Source organism: Suncus etruscus, chromosome 8 (genome assembly GCF_024139225.1).
Source record: "Suncus etruscus isolate mSunEtr1 chromosome 8, mSunEtr1.pri.cur, whole genome shotgun sequence".
NCBI lineage: Eukaryota > Metazoa > Chordata > Mammalia > Eulipotyphla > Soricidae > Suncus > Suncus etruscus.
The window spans coordinates 70,866,652-70,894,520 of record NC_064855.1 but is presented as its reverse complement, the minus strand read 5'-3'; the positions used below and the strand labels follow the sequence as shown (position 1 = coordinate 70,894,520).

The 27,869-nt window shown below is 37.4% G+C and overlaps 1 protein-coding gene and 1 non-coding gene across 2 annotated transcripts in view; one reads left to right on the top strand and one right to left on the bottom strand.

The window, feature by feature from the left end:
* The window catches only part of ELF1 (E74 like ETS transcription factor 1), a 125,471-nt gene that overhangs the window by 72,940 nt on the left and 24,662 nt on the right, over positions 1-27,869 (bottom strand). The gene's annotated exons all lie outside the window — the stretch shown is intronic.
* LOC126017068 (U6 spliceosomal RNA) lies at positions 5,680-5,785 on the top strand. Its single transcript, XR_007498744.1, has one exon. It is a non-coding gene; the product is annotated as a U6 spliceosomal RNA (small nuclear RNA).

Below are 27,869 nucleotides of genomic sequence, written 5' to 3'. Positions count from 1 at the left end.
TTAAATATTATAATATTTATTCATTCCTAAGCCCTATCATATAAGCCATCTTAATTTTTCCTTCAATCACATAAACAAAGTAAAAAAGAACAGTGGAGGAGATAGTTCAAAGGGTTGGCATTACAACTCCACTTCCACCCCAATACAGTCCCCCATAGTTCTAGCCTCTCCCTCCCAAAACTGCTCTGGATGAAGCCCTAGTGGATGTTAGCACTGCTGAGGAGGCCCCAAAAGGAAATAAAAGAAAACATTAAATCTTTTCATAAAGTCTTGTAGGATTTAATAACCCACTAAAATACTCCGATAAATTTTACTGACCTTTTTCTTCCTAATTCTTTGAATAAACTTATGATCACCTACATTTTTCAAATGTGGGTTTGGGAAAAAAAAAACAGCAAGACAGTTAAAATGAACAAATTTAAACTTCCTCAAACAAGGTAATTTAGCCCTACTGAAAAGGATTCTGTAAGAAATCCTATTATATATAGTGGGAGCAGGGGGTAGGTATGATGTAGTTGAGCCACACTTGACCGTGATCAGGTTCCTGGCAGGGCTCAGGGAATCATATGAAGTGCCAGGATCAAACCCTAGTTGATTATATGCAAGGCAAGCTATATAGCCACTCTTGAAATCTTTTTCTTTTTTTTTTTTTGTTTGTTTTGTTTTTAGGGGTCACACGGGCGGAGCTCAGGGGTTACTCCTGGCTCTGCACTCAGAAATGACTCCTGGCAGGCACGAGGGACGATATGGGATACAGGGATTTGAATCACCGTCTGTCCTGGGTCGGCTGCATGCAAGGCAAGTGCCCTATTGCTGTGCTATCTCTCCGACCCTAAATCTTATTTTTAATTGCTTTATTTAAGCACCATGGTTACAAAATTTTCATTGATGGGTTTCAGTCATTCAATGTACATCATCCTTCACCACTGCATCTTTCCTGCCAACAATGTCTCCTCTTTCCCTCCCACCTTCCCAGCTGTCTCTATGGCAGACACTTCTCTCTCTCTCTCTCTTTTCTCTTTCTCTCTTTCTGTCTCTCTCCTTTTTGACACTATGGTGTGTACTATTATTAATGGAGGAGTACAGTCACTTTCTTCCCCTTCAGTCCCTGAGTTGGACTTCCTGACCCTAGCTCTATTGTCTCTAAAAATTATCAGCGTACTATCTCTTGTTTTTCTTATATTCCACAAATAAATGAGATTATTCTATGATTACTATATATTTATCCCTTTCCCTCTGGCTCACTGCACTCAGCATAATCTCCATGTCCATCCAGGTATAAGCAAATTTAATGACTTTATTTCTAAATCTTGTCACAGAACAAATTGTTTCCCAAAGTATTCTGCATTCTCCTATATTAACTTTAAAAAGAAAGCTTCTATACCCCATTTTCATTTAAATTATTTCAAACATTCAAGGGATTAATCAAATACAGAAGTTTCAAAAATAATTTTGAGAGGCCAAAGAAATAGAAAATTGCCATAGCTGGGTGCTTGCCTTGCATGTGGCTCACCCTAGTTTGATTCGAAGCATCCCATACAGTCCCCTGACCAGAGTGCTCCCATAATGCAGAGCCAGAAGTAAGCCCTGACCAAATTTTAAAAAAGCATTGGGCCTGGAGAGATAGCACAGCAGTGTTTGCCTTGCAATCAGCCAACCTAAGGTGGTTGGTTCGAATCCCGGTGTCCCATATGGTCCCCAGTGCCTGCCAGGAGCTATTTCTGAGCAGACAGCCAGGAGTAACCCCTGAGCACCGCCGGGTGTGGCCCAAAAACCACACACACACACACACACACACACACACACAAAAAAAAAGTATTGAAATCCACATAAACTCCCTATATATTATCAGATGTATTATTTACTCTTTAAGTAACTATTGAGCCTTAGGCATCTTTCTTTGAGAGACAGTTTGGGTGTGGAAAGGAGTGAGAAAAGAAAGTCAGGTATCTAGAACGTTTTGAAAAGTCTAATTTTATTTTTGTGTGAAAGAAGCATAATTTAATGTTTTCTTTGTGTAGTGAGCCCCAGTGTTAGCCTTCTGCTGACATATAAAGCCAAAGTAGAACAAAGAAATTCAATAAGCCCAGCTTAGCTTCCAACTATGCTAAGGTGATATTTCTTGTTTGTTTGTTTGTTTGTTTTAAAGTAAACATGCACAAACCAAAGAGGCTGACTTCTCTTGTGCTTTCACCTTTTTGCTGACACCTTGATGACCGGTTCCAGAACTCTGAGAGCAGGTTGCAATTACTCACTATCCAGACCTGAAATTCTGGTTCTTTTACATTGTTCTCCACTTTCCATCACTGGCCACTTGGGCCTATTTGGTATCAGATTACAAGCAGGGAGCATTTACAGCACCTTGCAAAACAGCTGAACAGATCACATACCTAGACCTGTCCATACCTGTGGTTTTAAGATTAACTAAACCCTTCTCCAGAATGTTTTTAAAACAAGAGAAATTTAGAGCAAAGAGAAATGTCCAACAGCAATCAGATATCATTTCAGCAACAAAAAGTTTAACTCCTTTCTCAAAAGTAATCACTTAATAGGTGCTTTTTAATTATGCAAAAAGTCACTAACGGAACAATCCTCTGGCATCCACAATCTGGCAAAAACACATGCATTGAGGGAACACAAACATGCTAAAATGTATTTATCAGCAACAAACAATAGTCAATTTGTGAGGAAACAATTTTTCACAATTTTAACAGTAAGTTAATATTTTCGTCTTAGACTAATACATGCACTAGTACAGTGTTTCCCCCATTGAAGAATACAATAAAATAGGTTTCCAACAGAAATGTTTCACTTCAATATAAATTAATAGGGGAGCCAGCAATAGCTTGTTTAAAACCCTTCAGGAAATGTGTCTGCAGCTCCTTGCCTCCACATTTGAATTACCTCATGACACGATACTATTTTAGAAGAGGCTATTTTGTCATAAAAAGCTCCACTCCGTCAAATAGACATATCAGCTGAAAAGGTCATACAATTAGTTTACCAGTCATAGAATGCCTTATTTGGTATTACTTGCTCTATGTATTCATTTGACGGTTCTTACTAACTTTACTCTACCTAGATTACCTGTAGTAGTTCTTCACAGTGCTAGAAGAGAAAACCAACAAAAATAAAACGATCAAGTTACTTCTCTACTTAAAATTCACTCATATATTGTTCCAGAGTGGTAGGGTGTTTGCTTTCCATGTGGCCAATCTTGGCAGACCTTGGTTCAATTCCCATCAACCCATTTGGTCCCCGAGCCAGCCAGGGGCAATTTCTGAGTGAAGAGCCAGACGTAACCCCTGAGCACCACCGAATGTGACCCAAAAGCAAAAACAAAACAAAAAACCTCACTCATATAACTTCTCGGCCCTTTGGCTAAGATCAAGTGTAAAACTCATTCATTGGTGGCTTCCACTACCCATGGGAAAAACTTTAAATCTATTAACAGGGTTTAAGTGGCTTTCCTAAAGCAGGATGAAGTATGAGAACCTCATATCCAGTCATATTTATAAAAGAATTTAACCTATTGGACAGGAAAGATGAGCAGGATTATTCTATGGACAAACCCTCTAACTACACCTGTCACAATTTGACTACTTTTCATTCCCACTTCAAAAAAAATTCTACCATTTCTGGTTTTATAATCCTTCATCTAAATATTGGGTGCATAGGAACTACTAGCTCTACAACTCATGGACCTGATGGGATGCCAGACATCAAACCTTGCATGTTTGACAGTATGCAAGATAAACCCTATGTCAAGGAATACTGCAAAAACAACAAAAGACCTAAACTTAAATCTTAGAAGGGTATGTAGAATATGGAAACAGTGTAGAGTATAAAAAATACTTTGTGTGAGAATGTGGATGTATAGGCATGGATATTAATGACAAGTCAAAAATACTGAGAATCTAATTAATCAAAAATTAAAGAAAATTAATGACTTAACAAGAGCTAAGAATTGATCATAGAAAATAATGTGAAATAAGATAAAAAATAAAATATGCAAAAAATTATGGGAAGTTTTGAAAGTCTTGAAGGTCAGGCAATATGATTTAGGTTTGATTTCAGAAGTAGAAAGTTCCTAGAAGTTTTCAAATCCATTTCAGTAATAGTGTAGTCCCTATGCTTACAAAGCTTAGTGTAAGTCATATTTGTGGGATCCAGTAACTACCCTTACTATAAAGAGGAGAGCTAAAACAAACATTCCACAGCTTTGCGACATCATTAGCTTCCAACCCTCCTTAAATTTTTTATTAATTAACTTTCACAGAGAATCTTTTTGTTTGTTTTGTTTTGTTTTTGGGTTACTCCTGGCTATGCATTCAGAAATCGCTCCTGGCTTGGAGGACCATACTGAACGCTGAGGGATCAAACCACAGTCCATCCTAAGCTAGCATGTGTAAGGCAGATGCCTTACTGCTTGTGCCACCACTCTGGCCCCTTTCACAGAAAAGCTTAAAGTTTTATTTACCTTGATTTATTTGGGAGGGGCCAGGCTTAAAGCCATACCCAGAGATGCATAAAGGCTATTCCTATTTCAGTGCTCAAGGGTTGCTCCTTGTGATGCTTGGGGGCCTCCATTTTACTTTAATTTTTCTTTTCTTTTTTGTTTTTTGGGCCACACCCGGTAACACTCAGGGGTTACTCCTGGCTATGCGTTCAGAAGTTGCTCCTGGCTTGGGGGACCATATGGGATGCCCGGGGATCGAACCGCAGTCCATCCAAGGCTAGCGCAGGCAAGGCAGGCACCTTACCTCTAGCACCACCACCTGGCCCCTACTTGAATTTTTTATTTGACTTTTAATGAATTAATATTTAACAACTGGGCTTAGAGGTGTGATTCAATGGTAAATGCTCATCTCTAGCACTACAATAATTTGGTTGCTATTTTTTAAAAAAACACTCATTGTTTACTGGCACTAGAGGTAAGGTGTCTGCCTTGCAAGCGCTAGCCAAGGAAGGACCTCGGTTCGATCCCCCGGCGTCCCATAGGGTCCCCCAAGCCAGGGGCAATTTCTGATCACTTAGCCAGGAGTAACCCCTGAGCATCAAATGGGTGTGACCCCAAAAACAAAAAAACAAAAACAAAAAAAAAATTAGGGGCTAATGTGGTGATACAAGCAGTAGGGCATTTGCCTTGCATGCACTGACCTAGCGATTTAATCCCCTGGCATTCCATATGGTCCCCCAATCCAGGAGCAACTTCTGAGCGCATAGCCAGGAGTAACCCCTGAGCATCACTGGGTGTGGTCCAAAAAGCAAAAAAATAAAATAAAATAAAAATATACCTGTATTGTCCAATACTGTGTACTTGGTGGCTTTCAGAAATCATACCAGTACTCTCTATATTATTTTATTTCCCAATCCCTCAATAAGAATTTTTCAGATGGGACAATCACAATCTATCAATTAAGATATTACATTATTGCAAATGATATGAAAGTAGATACAAAGTCATTCCAGATGTTATTCCATAATTACTAAATGCATAAGATTATAAGCTACTAAAATACAAAAATATTTTATATTTATTTTTATTAAGTGCATTAATTAAAATTACTATTCACAGTACATTGTATTAAAAAATCAAATTAGTTCATTAGATCAAGAAAATTTTCTTTTGTTAACTAAAAATACTTAATAAAGTTATTCCTTAAAATTATAAAAGAAGTGCTTGCTTCAGCAGCACATATAATAAATTGGAATTATACAGAGAAGATTAGAATGGTCCCTGCACAAGGATGACACATAAATTTGTGAAGCATTCATATTTAAAAAAATTATAGAAGAAGTAGAGCCAGAAAGATAGCATGGAGGTGGGACGTTTGCCTTGCATGCAGAAGGATGGTGGTACGAATCTCAGCATCCCATATGGTCCTCCAAGCTTGCCAGGAGTGATTTCTGAGCATAGAGCCAGGAGTAACCCCTGAGAGCTGCCAGGTGTGACCCAAAAACAAGCAAACAAAAATTATAAATATACTCAGTCATAGACCACTTGCCTTGCATAGGTGAGGAGTTGGGTTTAACCCCTAGCAAAGCAAAGCAAAACCAAACCAAAACAAAACAAAACAAAACCCCTTAAAACTTGGGCAAGGGAGATAACACAAAGGTCTAACATGCATGCTTTTCATGAATGAATCTCAAGTACCCCATGGTTAACTGATCTCACCTTCACCCTCAAAACAAACTTTTTGTTTTGGGATCACACCTAGCAGCACTAAGAGGTTACTCCTGGCTCTGCACTCAGGAATTTCTCCAGATGGTGCTTGGGAAACCAAATGGGATGCTGGGGAATCAAACCCAGGTCAGCAGCATGCAAGGCAAATGCCCTATCTGCTATACTATCATTTCAGTCCCTAACCAAAACTTTTAAAAAGTTGAGGTAACTGCAACAAACACATTATCTTAACTATAATAAATTACAAGTAAATTAAATGGTAAAAGGAGGAATCTCAAAGGACTGAAGTGCTTCTATCTTGCAGGTAGAAGGTCCCAAGTTCTACATGTACCTTAAGACCACCCAAGTACTATCAGGTGTGGCCCTAGCAGGTCAAACACTGACCACAATCAGCAACTTCCCTTGGGTCACCTGGGCATTGCTTAAGAGACTCCTAAAAAAAAAATACAAATGTGAATGAAACAGTAAAGGAGAGCCAGGCATGCATGGAGGCCCTATGTATGGTGCCCATAAGGTCAGGAATATATAAAGTTTCATTCACCAATATCCACCACACACGCACAAAAAGCTGCTTAATATTAACACTCCCATGCCTATTAATTTTTTTTTTTTTGGTTTTGGTTTTTTTGGGCCACACCCGGCGGTGCTCAGGGGTTACTCCTGGCTGTCTGCTCAGAAATAGCTCCTGGCAGGCACGGGGGACCATATAGGACACCGGGATTCGAACCAACCACCTTTGGTCCTGGATCGGCTGCTTGCAAGGCAAACGCCACTGTGCTATCTCTCCGGGCCCTCATGTCTTTCTTTTACCATTTTATTAAATTACAAGATGTACTTGTTTGCCAGAAACAACTGATAGTAGGCTATATATGTGTATATTCTGATTGAATTCCAGAAGCACACAACCAACAATAAATCTCACTAACACAGGAATCCCTACATAGGCTATACTCTACAAATGCCTAATTTATTATACAGGTGTTTGGCCTAAATTGGTTTTTACTAAATAATTATTCCATTGGTTCTTATAAAATTCTTAAAAATAAAATTGATTTATGGGACCAGAGCAATAGTACAGTGAGTAGGGTTGCATGCAGCCAACCTGGGTTTGATCACTGGCACCCCATGTGGTCTCAAGACCTGGTAGGAGTAACTTTGAGTATAGAACCAGAAATAAGTCCTAATCACTGTCAAGTGTGCCTGCCCCCCCATTATTTTAACCTGGTTTAGTTTTATAGTTTTTCCTTCAATCCCTTAAAAGTAGATCTGAATTCTTCAATCTGACTTTGTTTTTTGTTTAATCATGTAAATTTGATGTTAAAAGATAATTACCTATTTGTATTTTTATGGAGAAACTGTCAATAGGATTTATAATATACTACTAGAATATACTAATTGCCCTCAAACTATAATTTACAAGTCAAAAATCACTGATGATTACACTAGAAAAATTGGAGAGAAGCAAATAGTTGTACACGAAATCATCCTTTCCACTCAGTGGAGAAATCTAGAGAACTTCAATGAAGCAACAGACATTTTCTCCAAATTAATCTAAGACAAAAACAAACGATTTCTTATGCTCTGCAATTTAAGATAATGAAAGTATTCTCAGCCATGTTTTTTAGAGGACTAATAAATTACCAACACTTTATTTTGTTTGTTTTTTAATCAAAACAGAGATTACTCAGTGGTTCTGCTCAGGGGTTACTCCTGGCTCTGCACTCAGGAATCATTCCTGGCAATATTCAGGGGACCCAATGTAATTCTGGGGATGGAACCGGATTGGCCGCATGCAAGGCAAGCACCTTAACTGCTGTATTAGTGCTCTGGTCCTTATAGACAACACTTTTTCCCCTTAATTTAAGCATTAACCATCACATTTTTAACAGGGATGGAAACAGATAATTTCACTAAGAAACGTAATTTCAGTAAAAGATTAACACAAATAGAGACAGGAAAAAACAGCTAAGAAAACTTGTAATAATTTTCTTACATATAAATCATAAAGAAAATTATAACTATTTAATTAGCTGACTGATTCTGGAATGAGAAAAAGAACTATCAGGTTTGCATTTATTTCTACAACAAGCAAGCATCCTACCCTCTCCTCTATACTATTGCTTCAATCTTGGCTTGATCACTCCTGGCAGGCTTGGAGAACTAAATGGGGTGCTGGGGATTAAAACCAAGTAGGCAATGTGGGAAGGATGTGTGTGTGGAAAAGTACATTTTTCTCAGCTTTCTGGCAACATATATTTCCTAGACTTTAGAAACAATTGAGAGTACTACATTTACAAGTAAGACCAGACATAATACTGAAGATATATGTTTCACTTTAAGTTAAAAGACACTACTGACTTTTCCACTTTTTATTTATTTTTGAAATATAAAGGTTTATTGGAAAGCAGAAGAGACAGGAAAAGAACTTGGGGGAACTTAGTATAGACTACTTTCCTTTTGCATATTTTTTTTGAGGGACAACCACACTCCAGGGTGCTCAGAATTTATTCCTGGCTCTGTGCTCAGGGATCACTCCTGGCAGGCTTGGAGAACTAAATGGGGTGCTGGGGATTAAAACCAAGTAGGCAATGTGCTAGGCATGTGTTTTAACCACTATACTATCACCCCAGCCCTCTTTTTATATCTTCTAAAAGCGTGAAGAGCTAGATTCTTTGTTGAAAAATACTAGGTAAAATGACATTTTCTTCCCAGGATTAAGTAACATTACTTTAGTAGTATGGTGTCATACATAATGGTGATTCTTAGCATATATTAAATTATATTTAGGACAGAGACATCACAAAAAGTTCAGGTTATATTTATGTGCAGTAAAGTATTGAGTCATTTTAGACATTGACCTAGAGTAAGAGCATTAAATATTGGTTAATTATAGTTATGGTAGTTTACAGTTTAGATAATAATGACCATTATGAATGGAGAAAATTAATGTATTGTAGCTATGATTTCTATCACTTGTAGAAATATGAGTGGTAAATTAGGGGAAATTGTTAGCACCATAATTTAGAATTTCAATTAATTGGAAGTTTGCTTAAGGATTCACCTATCCACATTGGTTTGTAGGGCTAGGATGTAATTAAGTATAAGAGTGCTTGCCTTGCATATGTAAGGCCCTGGATTCAGTACCCCACCCCACAAAAAAATAAAAAGAAGGAAAGAGTTCTGTTTGCTTTGTGTATAGTTAATAATTGATAATAATTAAATAATGGAAGTCAAGATATTACTATAGAGAAATGAGCAAGGAAGTGCTGATATTATGGGACAGAACTTACAGTCTGGGAGAGTGCTGATAAGAAGCTATGATAAAAGGACTGAGATCTAAAAGGCATGGTTTTTGTCCTTTGTTTTGAGCGAGATTCTTAAAGGTTAATTTTATTTGCTATGGTAGTTATTTTTTTTTTTTTTGAGAGGTTAGGGCCAGCATGGAGAGTGGGTTATAATCTAAGAGCTCAAGTTGACTTATCTATCCAGCAGGTTAAAATAGTTTGAGGACTGTTCTATCTTTTAAACATTAGATTTTTTTTTCTCTGTCATTGTGGTTTTCAAGCCTTAATAGTAAAAGTGTTTACTCCTAAAAATACTTCAGATAACTATAAATGTTTGTATGCATAATATTTGGTTTCAACTTAAATATCTTATTTGTTGTTTTCACAAACACTCTTCCCATTGTATATAGTCTTTCTGACACCATACTTAGATATGTTTTTACATAAATAATTGGGCTATTTATAAAACAATATGAAGATGTCGCAGAGAAGGCAGGAAATACTTGACATTTGTGTGCCATATCTTGTTCTCTGCTTCCTGTCAGTTAAACCACGATGAGAGGAACAGAGACACAGATGTACAATTACTTCTTTAATTTCCCATTAGAGAGACTAGTCGAGCATAAAGCTTGTTTTATTGAAATTATGGCACTCATTGATTCTAAGTATTTATGCAAACTAATTTTATATAAAATATATAATGTGGATTCTAAAGAGGTGTTTGCTATAGAAAATGTAATTTTTTACATAGTTCATTTTATTACTTTTGTATTTTTACTGGCACAAAAGATTCACATTCAAATTTTCATTTGAGATGAATATTCAATACAAAATGATAGGCTTTAATTATGTGATCAGACTTTTAGTATTTAAACTTTTTTGATATATCAAGATTCTTTATGACTTTTAAAATATTTTTAAAAAGCCAAGATTGAAGCAATAGTATAGAGGAGAGGGTAGGATGCTTGCCTTGCATGCAACTGACCTGGGTTTGATCTCTGGCACCCCACATATGGTTCCCCCAAGTCTGCCTGATTGCAGAGCTACGAGTAAGCCCTGAGCACCAAAGGGTGTGGCCCAGAAACAAAAATTTTAAAGCACTTTATAAAGTAAAATCAAATCTTAGGTACAACTTTTAAGATGCTGAAAGGAAGTTTGTAGAGAATTAATAGTCTTTTTTTTTTTTTTTTTGGGCCACACCCAGTGATGCTCAGGGTTACTTCTGGCTATGTGCTCAGAAATTACTCCTGGCCTGAGGACCATATGGGACACCAGGGGATCGAAATGAGGTCTGCCCTAGGTCAGCCTCGTGTAAGGCAAAAGCCTACCTCTGCATCACAACTCTAGCCCAGAGAATGAATAGTCTTAAGTACAGTTTGTAAATGGCTGGATTAGAATTTAAGTGTGATCACTGCCAATTCCCATTACTGCAAGAAAGTAAACTTATAATCAATACAGAGAAATTCCTTACACTGGAAGGGGCACAGTAATGACCTGTCTTCTTAGTTTTCTTCTCTTCGTTTCCTTTCAATCACAGGGTCCCCAATTACAGAGAGGCTAAAGTTCAGAAAGGACATTTTCACTTTCCTTGAGAAATGTCAATATCTTCATTAGAAGATCAAAATGGGAAAATACCATATAACAAACATTTAACATAAACTTTGTTCTACTACATAATTGTATATACCATAATTAAATCAATCTGTTTTTGGACACGTGAATTATTTCCAATGCTGCTTTCTCACAGTGATTCTCAAAATGCAATCCTCAGACCCACAAATTCTTTCAGGGAATTCATAAATCCACAACTACTTTCTCAAAAATACTAATGAATTACTTGCCTTTTTATACCATGTGAAAAATAAATAACTGCTAGGGCCTATCTTGAATCAAACATCAAGGGGCCAGGGATTTACATGGCTCAGTGGCAAAGCAGAAGCAATGCCTAGGCAAAAGTAAGGCATGAAGTTCAGTTTCAGGCATTAAAAAAAAAAAAACACGGGGCTGGAGAGATAGCATGGAGGTAAGACATTTGCCTTTCATGCAGAAGGACGGTGGTTCAAATTCCGGCATCCCATATGGTCCCCTGAGCCTGCCAGGAGCAATTTCTGAGCATAGAGCCAGGAGTAACCCCTGTGCACTGTTGGGTGTGTCCCAAAAAACAAAACAAGACAAAAAAAATGATGTCAACATCTAAAATATAAATAAGCAATGAATGACTACAAAAATCAGAAAAATGTATTTAAAGTGTAAGACCAACCAATTTTAATGCCACAAAGAATAAAAAGCTTACAGGAAGGATCTCAAAGTCATTTTGACAGTAACCTAAGTAATAAAATGAGAAGTTTGTTTAAGCAGTCTATCTACATGCACATTCTAATAGCAGTCACTAACCCTTATTTACTTCTGTAGTAGATAAATAATAAAACATTTCCCATTTAATATGCATTCAGTTACTACCGAGTTTAATATGTTAATAGAAATATAATAACTGAATATCTTCCCCCCAGTTTTAGTGAATTTTTCTTTTATAGAAAAAACTTGGAAGGATACAAAAAATGATGTATTAAGAAATAAACATCAAGCTAAGACCAGAAAAAAAGATTTAACTCTGGGTGCCAGAGTGATAGTACAGTGGATTTGCCTTGCACTCAGCCAACCCAAGTCTATATATGGTCTATATGGTCCCCAGAGCCTGTCAGGAGTAATTTCCGGGGGCAGAGCCAGCAGTAAACCCCTGAGTACTGTCAGGTATGGCTCAAAAACAAAATTTAAAAGATCCATCTCTAAGAATGGTATATAAACAACAGAGTTGTAATCACGTAGTCCTATTTCATTGTCAATTCCCTTCAATACTCAAAATAAATTTAATAAAAAAGCAGAGGCTTTAAAAAAAATCAACAAACAAGTATATATTTGCCAATATACAAATTATTTACAAGAGGCTATTGTCCAGAAACAATTAGGTAGAAAAAAAGAATCTATAATCTATAGTCAATCAAAAACAAAATGTCTGGAAACATAACTAAGCATAACTAAAAGGAGTTTTGTAAAAGACTATATACTGACAAGACACTGCTAAAAATGAAATAAAATGGTGGCAAAGAAATGTAAATACATTCAGTGTTCATAAACTAGGAGAAAATTAGTTACATTGGATCAAAGAGATAGCACAATGGGTGGGGTGCAAGTTTTGACTGTAGGGGATCAGAGTTCAATTGCTGGCCCTACATGATCCTGAAAGCAGTGCCAGGAATAATAACCCTAAGCACCAAGCTGAGAATAGTCACTAAGCAATGCTGATATCGCATTGCTAAAACAAACAAACAAACAACAAAAATAACCAAAACCAAAAAGACCACGCAATCCACAGCAAATAACACCCAAAACTATCCTGAGGAGAGAAGGGGAAGAAGAAAAATATGGAAGCAAACACTGGGGAGATAGCACATTGGGCTTCAGTACTTGCTTTGCAGAAGGGATCATCAGGTTTCATCCCGGATACTCTGGTTTCTTGAGTACTGTCAGAAGCCATCTCTAAGCATGTCATATATAATTCCCTGAACACCACTAGGTATGGCTCCCCTCCCAATGAAAATGGAGGTTCTATCCTAAACTTCAAACTACACTATAATAATTAAAATAGTGTATTAAAATAAAAATAGACGCACAGATCAATAAAAAAAAAAAAACCTGAAAGTCCAGAATTAAGCCCAATCATATATAACTATGTTTTAATAAAAAAGTAAGGAACCCCTCTTCAATAAAATAGTAAAGGAAAATATGGACAGCTACTCTTCTTCTCTTTCTCTCTTCTCAACTAGATTGTTATTTCATGTCAATTTATTACATAGATTGATATACATCATATCATTTAGTAATAAATTCAAAAACAAATAACAGAATGAACTTTGGAGACAACAACTGAAACCATAAAGTACAAAGGAAAAACACAGAGATCCTGAGCAATACCACAGTGCAGAAGGTATTTGCCTTTGCACATTGCAAACCCATGTTTGATTCCAGGCATCCCATATGGTTCCCTAAGCCTGCCAGAACCAATTTCTGAACACAGATTCAGGAATAACCCCTGAGTGCCAGCAGATGTGCCTCACTACCACCAAAGGAGAAAAAAAAAAAAAAACACAGGTGATATATTTATGGTCAATCAGCCCCAAAGATACCACTGGGGGCTTGACTCCAAAGAAAGGCAAGGGAAACAAAACAAAAATAAATGTAAAATGTAGAATTAATACCTAAAAGGGACTATGTATTTATATTTTTCTTTTTTAGGAAGCCATACCCAGCTGTGCTCAGACTTACACCTGGCTGTACTCAGGGATTATTCCTGGTTGTGCTTGGGGGACCATATAGGGTGCCAGGGAATCCAACCCAAGGTACTGTGCTATCACTCTGGCTCCATTATATTTTTTATTATATTTTTCTTAAAGGATTTTACATAGTGAAAGAACTCACAACAGAAAAATCTACTGACTGGAAGAAGATCTAAGATCAAAGAATTTATATATATATATATATATATATATATAGTTTTGTTTGTTTTGTTTTGTTTGGTTCACACCCAGCAGCGCTCAGGGGTTACTCCTGGCTCCTGGCTCTATGCTCAGAAATCACCCCCAGCAGACTCGGAGTGGGTGGGGGGGTGGACCATATGGGATGCTGGGATTCAAACCACCTTCCTGCATGCAAGGCAAATGCCTTACCGCTGTGCTATCTCTCTGGCCCCAGAATTAATATATTTTTAAATAATAAACTCATATAACAAAAATACAAACTACCCAATAAAAAATGGAGAAGAGGGCCAGAGAGATAGCATAGCGGAAGGGCATTTGCCTTGCATGCAGTCTATCTAGGACTGACCTTGGTTCGATCCCTGTGACTCATATAGTCCCCCAAGTTAGGAGCGATTTCTGAGAGCATAGCCAAGAGTAACCCCTGAGCATCACCAGGTATAGCCCAAAAAACAAAGGAAAGGAAAGAAATAACACGATGCAGAAATACTAACATTAGGTTAGTAATAGTAGAAATACTAACACTAGGTTAGAAATACTAACACTAGGTATTTATCCAAGAATATGAAAACACTAATTTGAAAATATATATACACCCTATGTTCATAGCACCATTATCCATAGTAGTCAAGACATGGAAATAACATATATGCACTCACAAATGACTAGATAAAGAAGTTGAAGTTTATATATGGAGTGAAATAAAATATTCTAATGTTTAAAAGTATGAAATCATTGGCTGGAGTGACAGTACAGTAGGTATGGTACTTGCTTTGCATGTGGTTGACCCAGGTTCAATCCCCAGCATTCCATATGGTCTCCAAACCATATTAAATTCTGAGTGCTGTGCTGGAGCAACCTCTGAGCACTGTCAGCTGTGGCCCAAAAGCAAACCAAAACAACAACAACAAAAAATTTTTTTGACCAAACAGTACAAAGATTAAGGTTTTCCTACTGTCAACCCTGGGTTCATTCCCAGTACCACAAATGGTTCCAGAGCATTGCCAAGTGATCCCTGAGTATAGTCAGGAGTAATTACTGAGCACTGCTGGGTATGCCCACAATCCACCCCAATCCACTGCTGGAGCAAAAGAAATCAAGCCTTTTGGTGTAACATGGATAAAATTTGAGATAATAATGCTAAGCCTAAGTCATAATCTTAAAAACAATCACCAGATGGTTTCACTCACATGAGGAATATAAATAACCAAAGCAATTACAACAAAAAAATTCTAAGACTAAGGGGAAAATATGTGGCTGAGGAGAGGAGGCAGAAAAAAGGGTACAGTGGGGGAGGATATTGAGAGGTTGTACAGCAGGCATAGGAAGTCTGCCTTGCACTCAGCCAACCTGGGTTCAATCCCTGGCATCCCATATCATCCCTTGAGAACTGCCAGGAGTAATCCATGAGTGCAGAGCCAGGAATAACCCCTGAGCATTGCTGAATGTGTCTCAAAAACAAAACTAAAATATTCAATGGATAAATCTAATTATGACAATGGCATTAAACTTGGGTGCAGTGAAGTTTATGCACACACAGAAGTGTGAAATTGCATTATAAACTAACATATTGGGGTAGGAACTATAGTGCAGTACAGCAGGTAGAGCAGGATTTTGCTTTGCATACAGCTGACTCAGGTTCAATCCTTGGCACTCCACATGATCCCCAACAACGTGACTGATCTGAGTTTGATCCTTGGCATTATATATGGCACTCTACAATTCAAAAATAATAATAAAATGTGTTTATTTCTTTGTTGGAAGAAAGTTAAGAATTATCTGTTGGGGCCGGGCGGTGGCGCTAAAGGTAAGGTGCCTGCCTTGCCTGCGCTATCCTTGGATGGACCGCGGTTCGATCCCCCGGTGTCCCATATGGTCCCCCAAGCCAGGAGCAACTTCTGAGCGCATAGCCAGGAGTAACCCCTGAGCGTTACCGGGTGTGGCCCAAAAACCAAAAAAAAAAAAAAAAAAAAAGAATTATCTGTTAAATTAAAAGTGATCCAGAGCCAGAGTAAGGTGTTGCCCAAAGACACACACGCATACACACACACACACACACACACACACACACACAAAGATGTATATATTTATTCTTACTATAGTGGTGTAATGTCAAAGAAGAGGGTAAAAAAGTTGTACTATAGGTTCTAGACTCTAGAAAGATAGCTCAACAGGCTGAGAGTATATTATGCATTTGGGAGGCACCATTTAAATCTCCTGCATCTCATGGACCCCGAACATTGTAGGAGCAACCTTCAAACAAAGAGCTAGGAGTAAATCTTGAGCAACAACAGGTATAACCCAACAACAAAATGGTGATGTGGTATATTTACATAATGTAATATAACTCTGCTATAAGAAAAGATAAGCACTGCCCTTTGTGACAATGTGTGTGAAGTTAAATGATGTTCATACCAAGGAACAAAGTCAGAATGCAAAAGCCAAATAATCTTACTCATATGTGGGATATTAAAATATCATTTCAAGAAAACAACAAAGACAAATGAAAATAAACCCAAGAGTCTGGCCCTATAATTGAGAGAAGGGGAAAGGAGTTGAAAAAATGGAGGTAGGGGTATAATGGACTCTGCTAGAGAAGTAATAATTTTGGTGGATGAAGTACTGTGAGTACATTTAAAATGTGTAAAACTAACCCTAAAACATGGTGCTTTCATTTTGGGGCCACACCCAATAGTTCTTGGAGATCACTCGCAATTTAGTGTCTCAGGATTGAACCCAAGGTCTCCACATGTAAAACATGAGCTCTAGATCTTTGATCTATACCTCTAGTTTTGTAGATCTTATTTAGATAAAATAATTTTAGGAGATTAAAATATGGACATAAAAGAGAATTGATAACCCTACTGCAGTTAAATGGCAAATGAAAAATCTTTCCTTTTCTTTCTTTCACTTCTTTCTTTTCCTTCCTTCCTTCCTTCCTTCCTTCCTTCCTTCCTTCCTTCCTTCCTTCCTTCCTTCCTTCCTTCCTTCCTTCCTTCCTTCCTTCTTTTTCTTTCTTCTTCCATGCACATTTATAAATGAAAAAATAAATAAAATGTTCTGCACAGGAGCCAGAGCAATAGCACAGTAACAGGGTGTTTGCCTTGTATGCAGCCAACCCGGATGGATCTGGGTAGCCCAAATACAAAACAAAAAATAAAAATAAAAATGTCCTGCACAGAAATCTGTACAAACAAAATCAAGCAGCATAATTCTTAACTTTATTCCAACAAAGCAATCATCATCTATTATTTTTTCATGAAGTGTGGGGTACCTTAATATGTGTAATATAGATCAATACTTTGCTCAGCTAGTTAAAAATTTCCATAATCAAGCTAAGTGGCATTATTAATTTCCAGTATCTCTTGAAGCAGCTCCAAACAAAGAAGTAAAATAATGTATAACCAAATGAAAAAACATTCATTTTAAACAATTCAACCAATGATATTCTTTTTCCCATTCTTACAAAAATTTGTTAAACACTATGTGTGTTAGATGGAACATAAAGCAAAGACTATAAACAAGTAGTTTATGAAGTAATTTAATGTAAAAAATTTTCTAAAAAAAAACAGTGCTAAAAATGTGGTTCAATGGTCAAGTATATGGCTCATAAGTGTGAGGTCCTCAGTTTGATGCCTGCATACCAGAAAAGCTGGAAGTGAAGTCTATTTCTTTTTTTTATTTTATTTTATTGTTGTTTGAGGGCCACACTCCAGTGTTCAGACCGTACTCCTGGGTTTGTATTCACAGAACACTCCTAATGGTGCAAGCTATGTGATGCCAAGGACCAAACTCAGGTCAGTCACATGCAAAGCAAGTGTTCTATCTGCTCTGGACTCAGAAGTATATTTCTCATAAGAATGAAATCTCAAAAATAATATTCAGCATCTGGTAGTAAAAAATAAGCCAGGAGCTAGAGAGAGTAGAAGAGGTAAGGCATTTTTCATGCATGCTGCCAACCCTAGTTCGATTCCCAGCATCACAATGATCACCAGAGTCCCATCAGAAAGGGTCCCACTTGATAACTCTGGACAAGAATTGGATGCTGAAAGGTGATAAAGTGATAGGCACAATACCCATCACTAAGAAAATTGCAAACCATAGTATTTAAAGAGGGGGAAGGAAGTGAGAGAGAGAAAGAGAGAGAGAGTGACAGACAGAGAGACAGAGAGAGAGAGAGAAAGAGAGAGAGAGAGAGAGAAGAAAACTGCCCCTTGGGCAGGCAGGGGGGAGGGAGGGAGAGAAACTGGGGACATTGGTGGAAGGGATTGTGCACTGGTGATGGGTGCTGCATGACTGAAACTCAATCATGAATAACTTTGCATTTGTGAAAAAGAACTTCTGTATTATTAAATACCTCATATCCATTGTGTTTAAATAAAATAATCAATAAAAAGTATACATAAAAAGTTCTTATAAAATTAGAAAAAAAGGAATAAAGAAGTTGTTTGTGGAATTAAAAAAAATGAAAGTACATAGCCAGGTATAAATCCATGAGCAATGTGAATATGATCCCAAAATTTGTTTTTAAAAACACTATCCTTGGGCCAGAGAGATAACACAGCAGTAGGGCACTTGCCTTACACACAGCCAACCCAGGACAGATGGTGGTTTGAATCTTGGCATCCCATATAGTATTTTGGGCCTGCCAGTGGCAACTTCTGAGCACAGAGCCAAGAGTAACCCCTGAGTGCCACCGGGTGACCCCAAAGAACAACAACAACAACAACAACAACAAAAACCCACCTTCCTCGTCTCAATGAATAAGAATATAAGGGAATAAGTTTGATCTGCAAAACTAAACACAAAACAAAAAGCTAATATAGAATATGATCCTTTGAAAGATAAAGAGCACATTAATCAAATATGATAAATTAATTAGTTAGTTTTTTGTGGCCATTGTCAATAGGTTGAAAGAGCAAAATAAAAGAGTAATACACAAGATCAAAGATAACAGATAAAGGAATACGGAAGAAAAGGCTAAAGAAATTCTAACACTGAAAATAAATTACTTCTATTTTATTATAGAGACAATGGACTTCAAAGTATTGTTGTTGCTTTAAAATTCAAATATTAATCTACTAAATATGAGCTCTTACACCTGTAATCTCCATTTCTGAAGGACAATGAGTATCTGAATCACAATAAATATTTGAATCACGATCATCTATGGCCTTATTCAATGAGGACTGATAGCCAAACCTACATCATGATGAATCATAATCTGAGTGAAGTCAGTTAATACTGTCATAACAGGGGCCAGAGAGATAGCATGGAGGTAGGGCATTTGCCTTGCATGCAAAAGGATGGTGGTTCGAATCCCGGCATCCCACATGGTCCCCCGAGCCTATCAGGAGCGATTTCTGAGCATAGAGCCAGAAGTAACCCCTGAGCGCTGTCAGGTATGATCTCCCCAAAAAATACTGTTATAACAAAGGTTGAAATTACTGCTTTAATGAAATACTACTGTGAAAGTATTAATTTTTTCCATTAATGGTTACAGTGTACAGATACCAGTCAGATTTGTTTTTAAAGGGTTCTTATGGAACTTCCATTTCTGAAAATTAAGATACATTATAATATAAATTTTTACACTATGAAATATATATTGGAATTTAAATGCAACACCCAGGATAGCAGTTCACAAACCATTGTGGGGGCAGTTCAATCTATTCATAAGAATCCCTCAGCTGGAGTGGTGGTCAGATGGGGCCCTGGAGAACTCTGGTTCTTTTTATTGGGGGGAAGGGATTGGTTTTTGGGATACACCCAGCAGTGCTCAGGGGTTACTCCTGGCTCTGTGCTCAGAAATCGCTCCTGGCAGGCTCAGGGGACCATAAGGAATGCCAGGATTCGAACCACTGTCTGTCCTGGATCGGCTGTGTGCAAGGAAAACGCCCTAACGCTGTGCTCTCTGGCCCCAAGAATTCTGGTTCTTTAATGCTCCTCTCTCAGAACTTTTGTGACACTTAAAACCAGATCCATATGCTTCCCAAAGCCTGCTTTAAAGAAACTCAGATCATTGCCCAGGTTCCTATAATGCAAATCTCACTGGGTTTATGAGTTAAGCTTATTATAAACTAAAGAGTATTACTGGGGAAGAGAAGCTTTACATGGCTTCTCTCAGCAGTTTCTAGGAATGACCAAGGACAATCCCTTTTTCATAAGGAAAAAGACAAGTCATTCCTGAATTTGGAAACTGGCTCATCAAACAGATTAAGCCAATGGTCACAGGCCTTTAAAAAGTTTAGTACCCATGGGTCAGAGCAGCAGCATAGTGGGTAGGCCACTTGCCTTGCATGCAGCTGACCTGGGTCCAGTTCAATCCCTGGCATCCCAATTATGGTCCCCTGAGCCTGCCAAAAGTGATTTCTGAGCAAAGAGCCAGGACTAACCCTGAGCAGCACTGGCTGTGGCCCAAACTAAAGCAAAAAAAAAAAAAAAAAATCAGCACTCTTAAAAGCAGCCTACTCAATTTCTTGGTACTTAGATACCAGAACTTGAAAAATGCAGAAGAAATAAGATAAATTATCTCTAATTTCAATTATATTATATCTTATTGGAGAACCTACTCTTTTGTTGTTCTTGTTTTGGTCAAACCAGGTGGTACTCAAGCAATCACACATGATGCCTGGGATCAAACCCTGATGGTTGTGTACAAGGCAAGCATTCTACCAGCTGCATCATCTCTCCAACCTTGGTGAAAATAACCAACACAGGGGGCCAGAGAGATGCACAGTAGTAGGGCATTTGCTTTGCATGCGGCCAATCTGGAATGGCAGACCCAGGACGGACCCAGGTTTGATTCTGGCATCCCATATGCCCCTGAGCCTACCAGGAGAGATTTCTCAGCGCAGAGCCAGGAGTAACCCTGAGTGCTGTGTGGCCCAAAGAAAATAACCTAGACAAACAATATTCATTTTCCCAAATAATAAATACTAAAGATCCATGAACTTCCCTGAATGTTAAAGGTTTCAGTCACTTTTGCGTTCTAAGCAGTCTGAACCTAAATTTTACTATTTAATGATTTATTTAATCTAGATTACCATAGCCCATTTCCCAGGAAGATCTCAGATTCTGAGAAAACAGTGTATGTTTTCCTGCCTAGGGCAAAGATGACCAACTTTAGAGGATCTAATTTTGAATTGTGTGAGGAGACATAGAAATCTAGGAGATTTGAGGCAGGAGCAATAGTAGAGTGAGTAGGGTGGTTGCTTTAGATGTCTTAGCATGACTGACCTGGGTTGCATCCCCATCATCTGATATGGTTCCCCAAGCCTACTAGGGGTAGTGCAGAGCCCAGGAGTAAACCCTGAACACCACTGGTGTGGCCAAAAACTGAAACTAAAAAAACTAAAAACTAAAAAACTAAAAAATCTAGGAGAGTTGATGAGGCTGGGAGAATCCAAATTTCAAACCTGAAGAACAGTAGATCTTAAGTAAAATTTAGCCATCTCAATAAAACACACTAAAAAATGAATATGGCCAGAGAGATGACTTAAAGAGCTAAAGTTAATTTCCTTAAGCATTTAGTCTCCCAAGCAGCAACAAGATGAGCCCAAACAATACTGGGTGAAGTAAACCGAAGACTAAATTGAAAGAATAGTACTTGTATATATAGTAATATAATAGTACTTGTAATATAGTATATACTGACTTTAAAAAAAAAAAGTCAAATGTTGGGGGTCAGAGAGATAGCACAGCAGTAGAGCATTTGCCTTGCATGCAGCCGATCCAGGGCGGCCGACCCAGAATGAACCCGGGTTCAATTCCCATATGGTCCCCAAAGCCTGCTAGGAGCAATTTTTGAGCACAAAGCCAGGAGTAACTCATGATCATGCAGGGTGTGGCTCAAAAACAAAAAGTCAAATGCAAAAAATTTATTAATTATGAAAAAGTTAAATTTAAAAAAAAGAAAAAGTTAAATTTAAGATAACTATAGTCTCTGAATGTAAAAAATTCATACACAAAGTTTCTTTTTTTTTTTTTTTTTTTTGGTTTTTGGGCCACACCGGCGGTGCTCAGGGGTTACTCCTGGCTGTCTGCTCAGAAATAGCTCCTGGCAGGCACGGGGGACCATATGGGACACTGGGATTCGAACCAACCACCTTTGGTCCTGGATCGGCTGCTTGCAAGGCAAATGCCGCTGGGCTATCTCTCCGGGCCCTGCATAACATATTTTAATATAAGGCATCACATTAAGCAGTATTTACCCTCCTAAAATATGAGGTAAAACTAAAGCAAAAATAAACATGTTTTTGTATACAAATTCCCAACTCCTTGTTTTCCATATACCCATGCTCATTTTAATGTCACAATGCTTCAAACAATGAAAAAGTTATAATAGTGAAAGCAACAGAAACTGAACAAATACATCTACAATAAAAAAAGGAAACTATTTTGAATACTTTTTCAAAACTATGAATTCATTTTGTTGCATCTTATCATTAAACAACTTAATTAAGGTCTTATTTACTCTTTAGAAACTACGGTTCATTTCAAACAAAGCGCCAATTGTTGGGGTGGACTAGCCAGAGCAGCTTCAGACTGGAAACCCCGCCATTAAGCACTGTACAACCTTGAGCAAGTCACAGGATCTAAACCCACAGATATGCGTTGCCAATATGTACTTTATTTAAAATTTACCAGTGTCTTAATTTTAGGAAACTAAATTCTTTGATTCCCCTTATTTGTGTATCCCTTGATTGCTGTCTTATACACGAAAAGGGGCAGATAAGTTTCACTAGCTTCCTCATACAGATCAGTTTAGAAGTAAATATAGCCTCAGTGTTCTCAAATAGCTTGACTAAAAGAACAATATGCAAAGATGCTTGCAACTGGCTCAGGACTGAACTGGTAAAATGTCTGCTGTCTTTACTGTAAACCCACAAAACTGATCTCTGTTAAGAGCAACATTTCTTTGAAAAAACAAGAAATAGTAATAACTGTTTTTGTAAGTCTTACCTTTCACCTAAACAGCCTTTCAAGCACTTAGAAAGTTACTAGTTACCAAAGAACTACCTAATATCATCAGTTCATAAATAATTTGGAAAGTTTATTTCCAAAACAAAATATTTGTAATTACTGTATACCCAAATTTACTTTCGATTCAGTGTGAATTGCATAACAATTTTTCTAATTGTAAATTAATCTTTCTAGTCTTTTATTCTTTACTTAATAACCTCCTTTACTTAGAACCATTCCTTTCACTTAACAATTCTATTTAAAAGTTCCATTTTTTAAACTGAATGTTCAGAATCATTCCTTTCACTCAAAAGAAAGTCAGTGAGTAACACACCTATAACCCAATTGTCCCAAAACTTGCTCTTAGCTAATTTAGCAAAATCAAAGTCGTGGCCCTCTAAATTTTTCTCTTAGCACCCTACTTACCCATAAATATACTATAGTAAAATCCTAGCTACCTTCATAACTACAATTGGATTTTTAAAAAATAAAATCTGACATAGTTAAAGAAACAAAATAAAACCTCTTTCATTCTTATCATAAAGAGAAAAGGGAGGAAATTACACAAATTATTAATGATGTTTTATTAAGAAGACCTAACTTTCCAGAGTTTGAATGCTTTGTTCAAGTAGTTAAGTGTAATCAAGCATGTGACTGACTGCACATTTTTTCAGAGTTAAAGAACACATTCAGCCATGTTCTTCGACAGGTAAGAGCCACCCTCAGTTTATCAGCTCAGAAAATAGCCAGAAGCAAACAAAAAAATCACAGCAAGTTACCTTCAAATAGTCTCCTCTTTAGATACTGTCCTTGAGCTCGAAAATAAAAAAGCAATCCGGCAAGTTTTATGCTGTTAAAATGGCTCCTGTAGATTGGGGAAGTGGTGTCTGTGCTTCAGCTTATGAGTCATACGTGAAACTAAGTGTTTCTAAGGGAGGCACGCCCATGTTGCTGTGAACCCAATTATTCTGCTAGGTCAAACATGCAAATCTACAGGTAAAAAAAAACAGAGAGAGGGATAGGAAAAGTAGAGAGGCAGAGCCAAGGATCAAAATCTACCTTGATTAAACCATTAACCAGTACATTAATTACATAATTTAAATAAATATAACAATAAAACAATCTATAGCAAAGAAAAATTAAAAATCATGCTGAGCTTAAAATCCCCAATTTAAAAAATTATTTTAGCACTGAGTTAATTTAAGTATGAAAATAAAAATGTAAGGGAAGGATTGAAAAGGAGACAGCAAACTTTCTGGCTTTTAATTTAACAATGGACTGGCAAGTCTAACCTGGCTACTCATTAACCCTTATATGAAGGAGGTATATTGCTATGTAATCTAAAAAAGCTAGCAAAGTGCAATAACAGATGCAGATTTCTAAGTTTACTAAACAGATAAAATCCACTTAAAATTCAAAGTTCAGTGCCAAAGTAAGTATGCATTAATCTGGTTTTTAAAATTAAAAATAAATAAATAAATAAAACTTAAGGCTTAGAAACTAAAATCTGACATAGCAAAAAATATTTTAAATATAATTGTAAGCTTTATAAAAATTTATTTAAAAAATTATCAATGCAAATAGGTTCATAATTCTAACATCCAAGCAAGTCACTGTTTTCTTTACTTTTCAAACAAAAATTTCCGCAAATCAAAGCTTTGCCTGTGTCAGTAATCCCACTAAAAGCCTAAGAATATCAACAAAAAACTGTAGTAAGTCTTACTAAATTATCTTACCTCTGAAAAAGTACCTAAGCAGTTGAAACATATTTATCACTATTAACCTTGGCCTCTCAGTGGATAAATATTATTCTAAGAACATGAACTGAAAAATAGCCATAAATGAGAGCACCTCCAATAATGCTTTAAGTTATAAATGTATTTATTTAAAAGTAAATTTTAAAAACGTTAAAAAATGCTTTAAATCAAGTGCAAACGCTACCTAACCTTTATCCCAATATTTTACAAAAGGAAAATACAAATAGCAAGCATTCTTCCTTAAATGAATGATTTGAAAAAAATTATCCTAGGGCTAGAGCCATAGCACAGCAGGTAGAGCATTTGCCTTGCATGCCACCGACCCAGGTTCAATACTCAGCATCCCATATGGTCTCCTGAGCCACAAGGAGTGATTTCTGAGTGCAGAGCTGGAGAAACCCCTGAGCACCACTGGGTGTGGCCCAACAACCAAAAGATAATCATTCTATCTTATTATAGTACAGGTAGACTATCACTGATTAAGAATTTTACAAACTCCTTCAAAACATAATTATAAACCACCTTTCAGTTCATGAAGCACCTATTAATTTCAACCCTTGATAGTTATTATACTATCACTTACTATTATTTAAAAATAATATCCACTGTTTAATGACTTATCATTTAAAAATGCTTTTGATGTCTTTTTCCCTATGGCTAAATATCAAATTTAGCTTTAAGTGTGTTTATCTAGAATGACTAGTAACAACACAAAACTAAGAAAACAGATCTGCTGAACAGTCACAGGATATGTTTACTGAAAAACCTCTAGCACTTTCCCAGAATTAGTACCAGGAGTCTAATAATTTCACTATCTTTTAGCTAATCAGAAATAGAAATTGCAGAGCTGGAGCAATAAATAGTACAGGGGGTAGGAAGCTTTGGCCTTGCAGGTGGCCAACCTAGATTTGATCCTGGGTACCCAATATTGGTCCTCTGAGCCTGGTCACTCAGGAGTAATACCTGAGTATAGAGCCAGGAGTAAGCTCTGACCTGAGCAAGCCGGGTATGATCACCCACCACAACCCCAACCACCTTGCAAAAAGAAATAGAAATCACAAGGGGTAAAAGAAAAAAAAAGTGAAAGGATGATATAAAAATAAACAAGTGACAGGTAAGTTAAGATCAAAACAACTATAAAACTATAAATAAAGCTTTTTTTGGGGGGTCACAACCAGCAGCGCTCAGGGGTTACTCCTGGCAGGCTCAGGGAACCATATGGGATGCTGGAATTCGAACCACTGACCTTCTGCATGAAAGGCAAATCCCTTACCTCCATGCTATCTCTCTGGCCCCTATAAATAAAGCTTTAAAGGGGATCTGAAGCCATATTATGTCAAAATAGTTTATATAATCCCTAAATATATCAGGATAAACTGCCTCAAGTCAATATTATTTCTGATAAAGGTTTTTAAAAGATAAAGTTAGTGTGTAGAGTTTTATTGTTTTTGTTTTTTTTTCTTTTTTTTTTTTTTGGTTTTTGGGCCACACCCTGTGATGCTCAGGGGTTACTCCTGGCTATGCGCTCAGAAGTTGCTCCTGGCTTCTTGGGGGACCATATGGGACGCCGGGGGATCGAACCTCGGTCCGTCCTAGGCTAGCGCAGGCAAGGCAGGCACCTTACCTCCAGCGCCACCGCCCGGCCCCTGTTTTTTATTTTGGGGTCACATCCAACAGTATTCATTGGCTACACCCATGACACTAGTATTCAAGGGACCATGTGCAGTCCTGGCCTTCTGCATGCCAGGCATGAAGCTCAGCTCTTCAGTTTCTTCCCAATAGTAAAATATGTTTTTAGTAAGTATGTATACATAAACAGATAAGCTTCTGGTATTGAGAAAATCCATTTGTATTAAAGTTCACAACAATAATGACAGATTTTAGAATATGATTTCAAAGAAGATTTTGGATTTTGTAATTTATTTTCTCCTCCCATTTGTGACAGGGTCACACACTTGGTTGTGAAGCTCAAACATTTAAGTTGTTATGCTTGAACACGTCACTGTGATGTATTGGTGATTGTGCACTTTGTTGGGGCACTGTGGGTCATACATGGCCATGTTACTAGGAAGGTTCTCAACTCATGGGGCAGGACTGGGATAGAACTTGTAGCATCATGCCTGCAAGGCAGCCCTCTGCCCCTGAGATATCCCCAGGCCTGTGATTTTGCAATTTAAAAGATTTAAAGGAATTTGGTCACAAGTTAAATAAGGTAAGAGAGGATAACTGCAGTTATTCTTCAAGAGAAGCCAATATTTCAGCTATTCCTAAGAAGGAAATCCCAGAGTTACTGTTAAGATAAAAAGATTGACCTCTGGTGAGAGATATTCATTTTAGTATTATTTTATTACCTATAAGAGTAGAAACATTTTTTTCCAATTTAAACATCATGGTTAAAAGGTTGTTCATACTACATGTTAGTAGTAGTTGATCATGACTGAGTTACAGCCATACAATGTATAACAACCTTCACCAGTGCACATTTCCAGTGTCAACATGTTCTCTTTCACCATCCTTGATGCCCTCTTCCCTCCCACCCATTCCTTCCCACCTGCTTCTGGTTAAGTATTTTACTTCTCTCTCTCTTTCTCTCTCTCCTTTCCCTTCCTTCCCTCCTCTCTCTGCTCTCCATCCCTCCCTCTCTTTCTCTTCCTTTCACCCCCTCTCTCTCCTCCCTCTCTCTCTTTTCTTCTTTGACATTGTGGTTTGCACTACTGCTAATGAAGCGGTGTCATAAATATTCCTTTCATATTAGACCCTACTCTAACTCTCACTGCACTCTCAGCTCTTTGTGGCAAACTTCCTACCATGAACTGGTTCTACTAATCCTCATCTCTATTGTCTTTGGATATCATTCACACTCTGCCTTTTATTTTCCTTATATCCCGTAGATGAGTGAGATTATTCTGTTTATCCCTTTTCCTCTGATGCATTTAACTCAGCATAATACTCTCCGTGTCCATCCATGTATGAGCAAATTTCATTACTTAATTTTTCCCCTAACGGCTACGTAGTATTCCATTGTGTAGATGTACAAGTTTCTTTAGTCACTTATCTGTTGTCAGGCACCTGGGTTGCTTCCAGATTCTGGCTATTGTAAATAGTTCTATGATGAACATAAAAGTGCAGAGGGCACTTTTGTAAT